Raw genomic sequence first — 13,675 nt, 5'->3', positions numbered from 1 at the left:
TCGTACAAACAAATTCTAGAGTCACCCCTGGTCCACCTTTATATCGATATCTCGAAAAGGCGTCCACCTATAGAACTAAGGCCCACGCCTTTTTAAAATAATCATTAACACCTTTCATTTGATACCCATATCTTACAAAAAAATCTAGAGTCACCCCTGGTCCACCTTTATGTCGATATCTCGAAAAGGCGTCCACCTATAGAACTAAGACCCACGCCTTTTTAAAATACTCATTAACACCTTTCATTTGATACCCATATCGTACAAACAAATTCTAGAGTCACCCCTGGTCCACCTTTATGTCGATATCTCGAAAAGGCGTCCACCTATAGAACTAAGGCCCACGCCTTTTTAAAATACTCATTAACACCTTTCATTTGATACCCATATCGTACAAACAAATTCTAGAGTCACCCCTGGTCCACCTTTATGTCGATATCTCGAAAAGGCGTCCACCTATAGAACTAAGGCCCACGCCTTTTTAAAATAATCATTAACACCTTTCATTTGATACTCATATCTTACAAAAAAATCTAGAGTCAACCCTGGCCCACCTTTATGGCGATATCTCGAAAAGGCATCCACCTATAGAACTAAGGCCCACTCCCTTTTAAAATACTCATTAACACCTTTCATTTGATACCCATATCGTATAAACAAATTCTAGAGTCACCCCTGGTCCACCTTTATGTCGATATCTCGAAAAGGCGTCCACCTATAGAACTAAGGCTCACTCCTTTTTAAAATACTCATTAACACCTTTCATTTGATACCCATATCGTACAAACAAATTCTAGAGTCACCCCTGGTCCACCTTTATGTCGATATCTCGAAAAGGCGTCCACCTATAGAACTAAGGCCCACGCCTTTTTAAAATAATCATTAACACCTTTCATTTGATACCCATATCTTACAAAAAAATCTAGAGTCAACCCTGGCCCACCTTTATGGCGATATCTCGAAAAGGCATCCACCTATAGAACTAAGGCCCACGCCCTTTTAAAATACTCATTAACACCTTTCATTTGATACCCATATCGTACAAACTAATTCTAGAGTCACCCCTGGTCCACCTTTATGTCGATATCTCGAAAAGGCGTCCACCTATAGAACTAAGGCCCACGCCTTTTTAAAATACTCATTAACACCTTTCATTAGATATCCATATCGTACAAACAAAATCTAGAGTCACCCCTGGCCCACCTTTATGGCGATATCTCGAAAAGGCATCCACCCATAGAACTAAGGCCCACTCAATTTTAAAACACTTATTAACACCTTTCATTTGATACCCATATTGTACAAAGCATTCTAGAGTCAACCCTGGTCCACTTTTATAACGATATTCCGAAAAGGCGTCCACCTATAGAATTAAGACCCGCTCCCTTTTAAAATACTCATTAACACCTTTCATGTGATACCCATATAGTACAAACAAATTCTAGAGTCACCCCTGGTCCACCTTTATGGCGATATCTAGAAAAGGCGTCCACATATAGAACTAAGGCCCACGCCCTATTAAAATACTCATTAACACCTTTCATTTGATACTCATTTCGTACAAACAAATTCTAGAGTCACCCCTGGTCCACCTATAGAACTTAGGCCCACTCCCTTTTAAAATACTCATTAACACATTTCATTTGATACCCATATCGTACAAACAAATTCTAGAGTCAGGCCTGGTCCACCTTTATGGCGATATCCCTAAATGGCGTCCATCTATAGAACTATGGCCCACTTCCTCTGAAAATACTCTTTAATACCTTCCATTTGATACACATGTCATACAAACACATTCCAGGGTTACCCTAGGTTCTTTTTACAACATGGTGATTTTCCCTTGCTTTGTCTCCACAGCTCTCAACTGAGTATGTGATGTTCGGTTACACCCGAACTTAGCCGTCCTTACTTGTTTATATTCAGATATAAATTTTTGTATTATGTCTTGTCATCAAAAAACTATTATATGCCCTTGTAAATTTTGAAAATGAGAAAAAAAATTGTATTGTTCTGCCATGGCGTATGATGAACATTATGCAGTGTTTAGATTCAACTTTTATTTCAAACCAAATGCCATCGGTTCAGCCAAGCAACCAAATCAAAACAATATATTAAGCGCTAGGAACAAGATATATCAAATTCTTTAGCCAAACCACTAAAAAAACATCAGGACAAAGGCATTATTTAAAAGCTGCAGTAATTGAGCTAGCGTACATACACACGGCCAGACAAAGCAAAATTATGAGAACAGTTGCTATCACTTCTCTTGCTCAACCTCGACTGCAGTTCTAACGCTGAATCCGTGCGTGTTTAGTACAGAAACCTTTCTAACAGTCATAGCTCTTGTATCAGCGTACATCAAATGAGTCCTCCCAAGTGTCCGGAGGAGCTATTTGTCTCTCCCCTCACTGCGCTCATGCTATTTCTCTTTATATCTGTTTTCAGGTTCTGGCGGTCCGTTTCTACTTCCTCTTCTCGTAGCATTTTATGTTTTTTTGTAAGAATCGCAGCATCATTAAGCTGCCAATATGCGCCTTGTCATTTGGCGCTTCGTCCATGTTCTCATTCCTGCTTTTAGCATTTGTAGTTTGTAAGACTCGCAGCACCATTAGGCTTTTTATCCGCTTTTAACACCTCCTCCTCTGCACCTATACTCTCGTGCACCTATAACTCCCCTGATTTCGGCGTACAGAGGTTTTTGTCCTCTCTCCTGGGCTCGCATAAATAATCTCTGCGCCCAATGCATTCTCCCAAGTTGTGAGAGCACAAAAGTTGGAAAATGTAGTCTGTGCAAAATCCACGAAGTACCTCAAGTTGGCTTATTTCGCTTTTGACTCTGAAACATGTTTAGCGTGACGTACAACTTTAACGCAAGTGGCATCCAAACCTTGGCCCTTGGTACCGTGGAAATCAGTTTCCTATTCACCACCTTCAACATTGCCACTGCTTGACTTTGAAGCTCTGTACCAACTCTCTGCAGCTATTCTTAAGTCGCGTTATTGTTGTAGGTCATCAGTTTAACCCCGTTGTACCAACCTGCTATTTCGAAGGCTGATCGCCGTTTAATTCCTTTATTATGCATCATTTTTATCATGATGCGGATTAGCTAGCCTTCAACGAATATCCACCTTTCGGTAGATATCTACGCATTAGGGGTGCTGCAATCTAGTAGTGTCACAGTTTGAGACTACTTCGTTCATCTTCTTCTCGGTGAAAACAGAAGTCTCAACGTCAGATCCTTTTAGTATCACCGAGTAAGCTGGAGTCTGATCATTACATCTATTAAGCTGATTAACCTCTTCGTTTTTGTTTCTTATGCCATTATAGCTCTCCTCTTTCTGTATGGTAGCTTTCGGGATACATGGTTTTCCAGTATTTAGATTTCTCTCTGCTTTGCAGATTTAGTAGCGGGCCCACGCAAAGCGCTCAATTTCGCTTTCGAAAGGGTCTACCACTTCACACAAGCACTGCGGAAGTATTGATGCCGCTCGGTATCGTGAGAGGGTTATCTTAAACTCCCTATTCTGTAACTGTCCTTTGTCCGCCCTGCTGCCGAGCACACTGACTGTACATTATCTTCGCTATCCGCATCAGAATCATTTCTTATACTGATTTCCTCTTCCCCGGCTGGAGGCACTATCGCCTTTTGGTTCTCATCTTTCTTATGATCTGAAGCTTTTGTGCTCATATTCGTCGTACGACCACCTACCTCAGAAGGCGGGCTGAGCGGTCCAATGTTAATTCTGCAGATACAAAACCGTGTACCACAGCGGGCTTGCGGCACTATCGCCTTTTTGTTCTCATCCTTCCTTTGCTCTAAAGTTTTTGAGTTCATCTTGGTCGTACATCCGTCTGCCCCAGAAAGCGGGCACAGCCGTGCAATATTTAATGCGGTGATAAAAAACCGGTCATTATTGCTTTGCGAGGCGACCCGGTATTGGGAAAGCTTCATTAAAATACGGCCGAAAATATCCCCAGCTGCAAATTATCCAGTAGGCACGGTCCACATAACACTCTGATGTTGGCAGTTCTTGATCACTGCCATCCTGCCACCATCCTATGAAACGAAACTGTGTAGAAGTATGTCGGTAAACCGCTCAGTCCCATAGTCGAGTCCAATGGAATTCGGCTAGGCTCTCACATCAACGACAAGGTGTCTGCTGTAGTGAGGGCATTTTAAATTGGGCGGCCAAATGGTTATAACTTAACTTGATCTTGTAGCTAATTGAAGTAGTCGTAAGATCGTTAACCCTATATAACACATTCTTACTTACTTACTTACTCAATGTGCGCTAAACCGTTTAAACTTTATGGCCGTCCAACAAGGTGCGCCAGTCCCTTCTTCTCACTGCCAACTGGCGCCATTTGGTTACACCAAGGGAGTTTAAATCGTTTTCCACCTGGTCCTTCCAGCGGACCGTTGGGCCGCCCTGTTCCTCTGCTCCCATAGGCGAGTTGGAGGGTCGAACCGTCTGTAGAAACTGGAGAAAGCTTCTGGCCACCATTCACCTGGGAATGGCCAGAGTGATTTTTTTATGTGGTTCAAGCAGGTCACTACTTTCGTTAGCTTGCAGCCAAGTATCCTCTGGGTAGCCACTGAACACCCGTTTAGTGGTGAGCTAATGTGAGAAGGCGACAACCTGGCTAGGCTACTATGACATACTCAGTTTAAGGGCTAGCTGGGGGTTATTCATCGGCAGCGTCTGTCCACGACGAGGTACGGCTGCAAACGGGCGTCTCTCAATAATACTTTTACCCCCACTGAGCGGGTTGTGCGCTGGGCTTGGGACCCGCCACGGCAAACCATAGTCCAATGAAAGGAAAAAACAAGCCTCTGATATCACCCATTTACTGAACGCGTTTATTGTCAAGTGTGACTATCGCAATTTGATACTGTCTTATAAGAACAATGCTAGTGGTCATTCTATCTCTATCTATCTCATATAACAGACACTAACCTTCAGTGTTGCAAAGACCCCAAAGCAACCTTTAATTTGTAACAAACTCAATACTTGTACTTGTTTTTTTTTTTTCTATGAGCAAGACTGATGCTACATTCGTATTGCATATAGGTCTATTTACATAATATTAATATTTGTTTACGTTAAGTTCGTTACAGTAATGATGCGAGTGTTGCCAAGCGTAGCACAATGAAATACAAAAAGCTCTGCTGCTTCGCTTAAACTTGATAAGCCATAAGAGCAAAATATGTAAGTGTATTAGTTTATACTGTTACTGTGTTTGTGCTAGTATTTTAAAAACAATTTGCTTTTTTTATTTTTAACAGCACTAAATATGTAAATTACAATTTTTAGATTGCGTCTTCCGTTGTTGGGTAATTATGTTTTTGTTTTTTCCATTTATTTAATTTGAGTGAAAAGCTTTCCATTTCCCATCCCGCTAAAACTTAATTATTTAACTATTTTGCATGTGAAGTTTAAAAAGTTTCTACTTAAATTTCGGGCTACCTGATTTCCCTATATGTCGTTACGAAATGCTGACAAAATGATTAGGTAATTTTGTTCCACCATGCTGTTCCACTTTGTTGAAGCAAAAAATCGTAAGTACCCTGCAAAAAAACGTGTGATTTGTCCCTAAGAAGATTGATCCCTTTTGTCCACATTTGGGTATAACTGATCCCCTTCAGTCATTTTTGGGTACAGTTGTGATTAGCCAGTTTGAAATCTATGTAGCCCATCAAGGCGAAGCAAAGCGAATTCAAGCAATTCTCCGTGCGGATGAATGTCAAGTGAAAAGAAAATGTTAATTGATTTCGATTAACTGACATATTAAAGTACAAGCAACTGTAAGGAAAATAATCAAGGAGAAGCAATCAGCTGTTGGGATAACAACACGTTTGAATTGATTGATAGAACATCTGATTTCGGTTGACATTTAATAAAAGACTTCTGTATTTGTTGCGCAAGATACGCATGGGGCCGGCTCGTTTCAATACAAACCGGAAATGAAACTCAAACAATTTTACATGAATTAAGCGGGGATTGCCATAGTTGCTTTTGAATGTATGAAAACATTTAATTATAATTTGGGAAAAATTTTAACAAACTGACATCAGGACGGACAAGGCGACAGCTGTTTCGATTATACCTTGTAAATCTCTTCAAAGCCTTTTATTATTGTTTTATTTCAAAATGGATTACATGGGTGAGCATCTTTCTACTACCTTGGGGTTAAAAATGTTACTGGTCCCTATTTGAGGCCTTATTGAATCGAAGAGAGACTAGCCTTCATATATTCACATATGGGTACAAAGGGGATTGGTCCTATGCGTCCCTTTTGGGAAGTACAATTAGTCTATTCATAGAACATGCTCAAACAAAAGGGAACATATCAACTCATACAATGAGATCACAACTGGAATTGGTCGCATACTCCTTTGCGACTCATCCCGGATTCATCCTAGATTAATCGCATTTTTTGCAGGGTAATAATAACGTCCTGGTTATAGCTCACGTGAACATAATTTACATGAGTTATATAATGGTCGGCGTAAGCCGAAACGGAAGCTAACAATGAAATGAGTTACGCTGTAATTTTATTAACTCTAAAATAGTTCATATGCGCAATGTCATGGGCTTGTGATTGTTATTAATACTAGTGTTTGAATTATATAGTTACAACTATTTAACTGCTCATAAATCATCCTCAATTGAAACGGTGGACTGGAATAAGGGAAAGTAGGTCGTAAAGGCAAAGAAAGCTGAACTTGTGGTATGACTGACCAAGCCATTAAAGCGAGAAATAGCTCGAGAAAAAACCTTAGTACGAGGTACTAGTGAAGTAAGTGCTCGTAGTCACAAGCGTATCCGTAACCATAATCTTAACCATAGCCATAGCCGTTAGCGTAACCTAACCTCACCTAATCATAACCATAACTGTAGCCGTAACCGTAACGAACCCCATTATCGTAATCATAACCGTAACAGTCAGTGAAGTCCCCGCCGTAACCATTACTATACCAATTAGTCATAATTCTGTCCTTAACTGTAATCATAATCTGCAATATAACAGTTCATAATGATAAACGTTGTCGTATCAGTACATATACATCCTTCCGTGACCGTAAATGTAAGCATTTCCGTAACCCCAAAGCTCATAGTAACCATTATTTAAGCTGTGCCAGTAAGTGTAACCATAGCCCTTGGCCTATACCATAATAAATGCTAGTAAGCGCTGCTTGTACCTCTCACTGTAGCCGTGCTTGTAGCTGAGGCTTACTTAATAAAGTTTTACAGTAAATTTCTTAATTTTTAAAACCTTGTCTTCCGCTCTCTTGTCTACATTTTGCCTAGAACATTTGCGTAAGTGCAGTAATGGAGCTCATGTAGGGAGCATCCGTACCAGAAGTAATACAAACGCTGTCCAAGATACGGGGAACCACGTGAGCTGTGCAAAAAGCATTTCCTCCTTCCTCCTTCCACAAAAGTCAAACAAACAAACAAACAAAAACATTACATCATTACTACAATATTTCTCATTCTCCCTCTTCTTCTTTTTTATCTTGTTTCTTCTTTTTCAATTCACTTTTCGTTTCCAACTACTTCTTCATTCCCACTTCTTTTTTTACCTTGCCGTTTTCATATCTGTTGTCCTAAGTTTCCAATTTTGTTGTTCCAAATTGGTTTATACTTTTAAATTCAGTGAGCGAAGTTATAAAGAGAAAGAAGAATTCAATTCACCCTCGCCTACGCGAGGAGAATCCTGTTACGAATATGAATGTATCATACACAGATTTAGCAGGCGAGGCTCTGGCGACCCCAAGATCTTCATGGAACTAGGATGTGGAGGGCGGAATGGCGATAAAGGTTCAATGTGGTCATATTAAATCTTTTTCCACCTCTTTTTAAGAAAAACTTAAAAAGAGTTTGTGCGCGAATGACAGCTCCAATTTTTGATCAGTTTCTCATTATTTGTATCGCATAGATTTGCCTTACTTAGGTGATTTAGTAGACTTCAGCAAGGTTATGTATCCCTAGCAAAATTGTGCTCTCATCGCATATGCATGAGGGCACTCAGTTCATATTTTTGAAGACCCATGGACTACAGTATTCCGGCAAGTACCCAGTGAGAGTTGAGTTAATGAGCTTGGCCGATATTCTCGTTGCTGGGAGTATAAACAATTTGGTCTGTCTTTTCCCTGGGGATTCATATCCCCGATATACGTGATTCCATTCTAAAAAACAATATTTTTGGCTCCCATTATTTAGCACACTGCAAGACAGTGGCTGTCTCTAGGATTGCGTGGATTTTTGCATGAAAAACAGTGGACCAGATCTCTGAGTGACGGTCAGTATATGGAATACCTGTTTTCCAAAGAGTTCTGTCCACAATGGATATCTAAAAATTCCGTGATATTATCAGCGTAGGGGGCATTGCATCACGTAGTTGTAATGCGGGACTACCTGTGACACCAAAAATTGAAGTTCAGTTTGCTTTGGTGTTAGATCATCTGGTGCATTCTCTCCCATTTGGTATTTTTTCGCCCCCGTTTATAGCGTTCCTTTCGAAATTTAGGACCAGATTATGTATGACGCCGTGACTCTTTGCTTCGCATTCACTGGCATTCACATTCACCACTATATAATACTGTGACGAATATTAGCATCACTAATTGATACTCACATCCCTAAGGCTATTAAATAAATGCACAACAACATTAAAGCAAGCTACATAATCATCATAAACACATGTACATACAAGGCAGCAGAGAGATACTCACCACCAGCCGTAATAGTACTCACATATACACACGCATATGGGTATGCGATAGACTATAAACTACAAAAATACATGTACATCAGGCATCGGTAAAATCGAAATGCAGATGTGTTAGTGAGAGCGCGATAATCGCGCACATCACTTGATGCATCGGTTTGCGTAGTTCATTCGCTTATTAGCAAGCAACAAGACAAAATTGTTTGTTATTATATTTTTAATGCGCATAATGGCAAGAAAAAGGTTTATACAATGAAATATATTGTATTTGCGCAAAAGGGTTGCTCAACATTAAATATTTTTCGCTTGTGCGCATTGAAAAACTAACAAACGGTCTTTGCTTGTTGCTTGCTAATAACATTCATCAGCATAGCGAGCGACGAACACGATCGATGTTACTGCGCCAAATGCTCAGCAACAACTAAACTAAAGATAATAAGAATACGAGTGAATTGAGTCTGCACAATTGTGCCATTATTTGCCGATGTCTGATGTACATATACGGTTGGCTGGTAACCAGGCATGAAGTTCGCGAAGTTAGTAGACCTTAGTAGAAATGGGTGAACGAGGCAACAGAGAGTATAAAAGCAGCGAAAGCTGAGTAGTCAGTAAACAGTTTTCATTTAAGCACGCTATTGGTTGTGAAGTATAAGTGTTATTGTGAAGTACTTTCAACGTAGTCTAATAATTACCATTTTGCATTATTGAATATTGGAGTTATGTATTCAACAATTTAGTAATTCGAACGTTAGCAGAAGGTTTCAAATAAGCAGAATTTCCCAAAATTTGTTACAATACCAAAAATTTCACAAAGACAATCAGGTTTACTGTCACTCACTGAGGTGAATGAATGCTCTTATATAATACGAATTCTTATTCACATGATAAAATACGACTCGTTGCGTTATACGTAATATGCCCCTTAGAAGAAGTTTTTTAAATATTTATATAAATTTGACAATATTTGTTTTCATATTATTATATTCAATTATAAAAGTCACTAAGTTAGCACCCTCATATTTATATTTTTATAGCAACAACATGGTAATCATTAAGGTAACGCATACCTTAAACACAGTAAAATATGTAAACCAACTTTTTATTTACATATTTCCAAGTAAGTAATTCGCATTACATTCCATAAAAGTATTTAACATTAAAAGCTAGATTTCACATTATATTTAAATTTTCTCACTTTATATCGGCTTATATAACATTTTGCCAAGAAACAATAAACAAAAACAATTCAACATGCGGACGCTTATTAAAATGCGCATGCGTCACAAATCGCTTAACACGCTTCACTTCTCACTTCACTCTTCACCAAACTTTTAACGTGCAAATTACATTTATTTTTAAATGTATGTACTTATGTATAAAAAAAAAACAAAAAAGGAAGACTACAAATAAAAATGGTTTTAAAGTCGACTCGAATTTGCGCGCCCAACCACGCAACACAACACGCGCGCACAACTTAAAGCCTCAACGTTTCGTGCTAAACTGAAAATTCACATTGCCATTTGGGTTTATTTTATTGTTTCGCTTCTTCCAGCTCAGGAATTATTTTGCTATCCACCGTATTTACCGTTTGGTTGTTTGATCAGCAATTCGAAGAGCTTTGTTTATCGTTTTTGTCGCTTCGCCGTACTCAATGCGTCACACATGTCACGCTTCTCAAATGTCAGCTGTTTAGTCACTTCACTAACTAAAAGGTGAGATTTACAATAGCTGTGTTTTTTTTATATCTATGTATGTACGTTGACGCTTAAAGTTTATATGGAGTGCTAAGCGTTAAACTTTATCTGCTCTTCTGAAATTGCTGCGCATAAAATTAGTACTCCTAAATTTCAATACGCATTATACTCAGATGCAACTGAAATATGTGTCTATGTTTCCCCTCTACACTACATCTATATATTAGCTCGACGACTGGTATGTGCCCACTATTCACCGCAACCGATTCAGCTCAGCTATATGTTATACACTATGGCCCCCAGATGTTTGTGTCTGCGCTTTTCGGTACAACATGTTCTGTAGCTAGTTGCTGCTAGATGGGTTTCCTAGTGAGGATAAGCGTTTTTTTACGCGGAAACGTAAACGTATATACGTGTAAAAAAAAAAAGGGCTAATGTTCATGAAGCCGGTAAAAAAAAAATAAAAAAATAAAAACATGAATATCCCAAAAGAAGTAAGGTAGTCTAACTTCTGATGGAACCGAATATTATATACGCAGCCGTGAGTTAACATAAAAAAGTACTTAACTTCATTATGGAATGAAGGCTTAGTTCTTAACCAATTTACGTGGGGTACAAGTAGATATCAAATAACACTTTCAGAACAGTGGCTAAAAAGTTTAACAATTTTAAGAAAGCATTGCTCCTGTTTAAGTTATTGGTGATTTTGACGCATATTTTATATCTGCGCTTAAGGCCACGGCACAATGAAACATCGCCACAATCAACCAAGTTGTTGCGTTTATAAATATGAAGGAACTTAAGACTTGGCAATTTAAGCTTATATCGCCTTTTCCATTCATATACAAAATTTGGCGAAGCACTGTTATAATCATTATCCTTATACAATAAAAATACTTGCTAACATATTTTGTGTCGTATTCATTTGATATATTTCAGATTTTAATTGCAAAAATTGTTAGAAAAGTTACCAACGAGTGGGAAAAATAATTTCACTTGCAAAGTGTTGCCAGCAGCCTAAGCCAAAGCAAATGTCAAATTCTTCTTCTTCTTATGCTTACATAACAATAAAATTAGCAAGTTGGCATGGCGGAACCATACAAGGTGGCAGCCTATACCTACATAATAGGTGATATACCTACAAACATAAATAAAAGTTCCATATTCTTTGTTTTTGTAAATCGATGGACTAATGTCAACATCGTACTGCGCCGGAAGTTGATATATCCAATCATATTAAAAAAGTAAAAATCAGCTCTGCCACCTTGTATAGTTCCGTCATGCAAATTGGCTACTTTTTCAGGTCAGATGGCGCCAGTGTCGCCCAATCTACCGTTCTTCATAAAAATACGTGCATTCTATTCATAATGCATAATATTGAGTTAAACGGAGGGAGCAATCACCCTGTCGTTAGTGTGAGGCCATTGTCAAACTACTTACATGCGCTATATGACGGAATCGCGAAGTTAAAATCACTTTTCACGGACATAGAAAGGAATTGAGGGGTTACCCTCTAAACCAGGGTATTATGCAGAATGTGTCTATTGGAGGATTTGCAGTCAGGAGGTATACTCGGCGCTATTTGAAATGATCCTTCACAGTAAGGAGCGCAGCTGTTATGGATGATTATTCTTCACTCTGATTAATAATATAACGCTAAGCCAGCATTGTTGATAAGAAGGTCGGACGACCAAAAAAGATCACTCAATAGTTAACAATATATGGAGGGGAAGAGAAGGAAAATAATGTCGCAAGTGAGATAATATTATATTGCTACAAGCGATGAGTCAGATGTAGAGAGCGAAAGTCAATGAGCTCGGTAAAGGAGTGGCAAGAGAGTGTGAAGAGAAAGGAAAAGTGATAAACGCATTAGAAAGAATAAGAGAGCCATTTTCCATAACCGGGCAGCATTAAGAGTTGTCCAACTGTCTAGCGCTTAAAAACCGTAGTCAAGCTAACCGGTGAGGTAAGCGAGCGCTTTGCATCGACTCACTACGCGATTGAAATATATAGGTTGAAGACTGTTTTCAAATCTGCAAGTGCCATACTCCAACAAGAGAGAGCAGTACGGGAAAGGTAAAGATTTTCCCCGGAAAACCCGAACGTAGGTAACAATGCCACTTTAACTTATCCGTAAACATAAAGCGAACGTAGTACACGGAAAGAAAAAAAATGTTAAAATCAATCGAATCCATCGCAAAAAGCTGTTGAATCAACTTCGCGCAGATTGTTGATTCTGCATTAGAGCGAAGAAAAACGAGAAAAAGAGAACGAGACTTAGAAAAAGATAGAGATAGAGTTAGACGAAGATAGATAGATGAAGAGATAGGGATAGATGGAGCGGGAAAGGGAAAAGGAGGTGGAGCTAGAGAGAAAAGAAGGGATGGAAAAGACGGAGAGGGAAAAAGAGACGAGTGAATAAAAGAAAAAGAAAAGGGGAAAGAAAATGGGGAACAGATACAACTTCGTAAGAGTTTAAAAGGGCAGAACAACGTCTGGCGGCCGGGTCTGCTAGTAAATTTACAAAATTTAAAATCTCATTTCAGTGTGATGTCCAATTAGTTATAGTTTATGAACATTATGCGCATTAAAGGGCAATCATTACATTATTTTTCTAGTATATACATACATATATGCGCATAAAAAAAGAATTATAAATATGAAATGTTAAATCAAATCAACACAACCAATTGAAGCGGAGCCGAGAATAGCGTTTTAAAAGCCAATTTTTGCAAAACGTGTTTTTTTGCAGATTCCCGTTACTGTTACTCTCTTGCGTCTCTAAAGCATCAAATAAGTTAAAATTACGTACTAAAGGGCAATTAAAAAGCAATTAGAAGAAGTCAGTCCGTGAAAGAACGTTGTAAGTTACCCGCAAAATGATACGATCGCAGTTGTCGCAGGTAATTGATAAGTGTAACAGAGGTACAAAAAGGAAATATAATGTTGAAAATTGGAAAGATATTAAAAACAAAAAGTTAAGAAATGGTGGAAATGCATATACAACCAGGAAAAACAAAAGTGTCCCTCAAAAAAACGCTCCAGAGCAAGTAATGTGGAAAGACGTTTTAAGTGCACTTGCTTTTATTTTTATTTTATTATACCTTTCATGAAAATGAAATGGTATATTAATTTCGTCACGAAACCCAAAATTGTAAGTCCTTAAAGGAAAATAGAAAGACCCACCATTAAGTATACCGAAATAATCAGGATTAAGAGCTGAGTTGATTTAGCCATGTCCG

At 38.6% G+C, this 13,675-nt stretch overlaps 1 protein-coding gene across 7 annotated transcripts in view; it reads right to left on the bottom strand.

The window, feature by feature from the left end:
- The window catches only part of Irk1 (Inwardly rectifying potassium channel 1), a 313,191-nt gene that overhangs the window by 157,860 nt on the left and 141,656 nt on the right, over positions 1–13,675 (bottom strand). For 2 of the 7 annotated variants that reach the window (XM_067758676.1, XM_067758690.1), the window contains exon 1: positions 9,935–10,225. The exons of the other annotated variants lie outside the window; for them this stretch is intronic. The gene's annotated coding sequence lies outside the window, so the exon portion shown is untranslated. Of the gene's footprint in view, positions 1–9,934; positions 10,226–13,675 lie in introns of those variants that run through there. 7 annotated transcript variants of the gene reach the window in all.

This window comes from Eurosta solidaginis, chromosome 1 (genome assembly GCF_040869045.1).
Source record: "Eurosta solidaginis isolate ZX-2024a chromosome 1, ASM4086904v1, whole genome shotgun sequence".
NCBI lineage: Eukaryota > Metazoa > Arthropoda > Insecta > Diptera > Tephritidae > Eurosta > Eurosta solidaginis.
This window is presented reverse-complemented; position numbering and strand designations above follow the sequence as displayed.